Genomic DNA, 792 nt, shown 5'->3' on the forward strand with positions numbered 1-792 from the left:
AGATAGGAAATATACAGTAAAGGGCAGAACCCTGAAGAGTATTGATAGCAGAGGGATCAGGTGTAAAGGTCATTGAAAGTGGCAACCCAGGTGGAAAAGGTAGTCAAGAAGGCATACGGCATGCTTGCCTTCATTAGCCGGGGCATTGAATTTAAAAATTGGCAAGTCATGTTGCAGCTTATAGAACCTTAGTTAGGCCGCACTTGGAATATAGTGTTCAATTCTGGTCGCTACACTACCAGAAAGATGTGGAGGCTTTGGAGAGGGTACATAAAAGATTTACCGGGATGGTGCCTGGTATGGAGGGCATTAGTTATGAGGGGAGATTGGAGAAACTTGCGTTGTTCTCACTGGAACGACGGAGGTTGAGGGGTGACCTGATAAAAATGTGCAAGATTATGAGGGGCATTGACAGAGTGGGTAGTCAGAAGCTTTTTTCAACAAAGAACAAAGAACAATACAGTACAGGAAGAGGCCATTCGGCCCTCCAAGCCCGCGCCGCTCCCTGGTCCAAACTAGACCATTCTTTTGTATCCCTCCATACCCACTCCGTTCATGTGGCTATCGAGATAAGTCTTCAACGTTCCCAGTGTGCCCACCTCCACCACCTTGCCTGGCAGCGCATTCCAGGCCCCCACCACCCTCTGTGTAAAATATGTCCTTCTGATATCCATGTTAAACCTCCCCCCCGCCTCTCACCTTGAACCTATGACCCCTCGTGAACGTCACCACCGGCCTGGGAAAAAGCTTCCCACCGTTCACCCTATCTATGTCTTTCATAATTTTATACAC

The sequence above is a fragment of the Mustelus asterias genome, unplaced genomic scaffold (assembly GCF_964213995.1).
Source record: "Mustelus asterias unplaced genomic scaffold, sMusAst1.hap1.1 HAP1_SCAFFOLD_95, whole genome shotgun sequence".
NCBI lineage: Eukaryota > Metazoa > Chordata > Chondrichthyes > Carcharhiniformes > Triakidae > Mustelus > Mustelus asterias.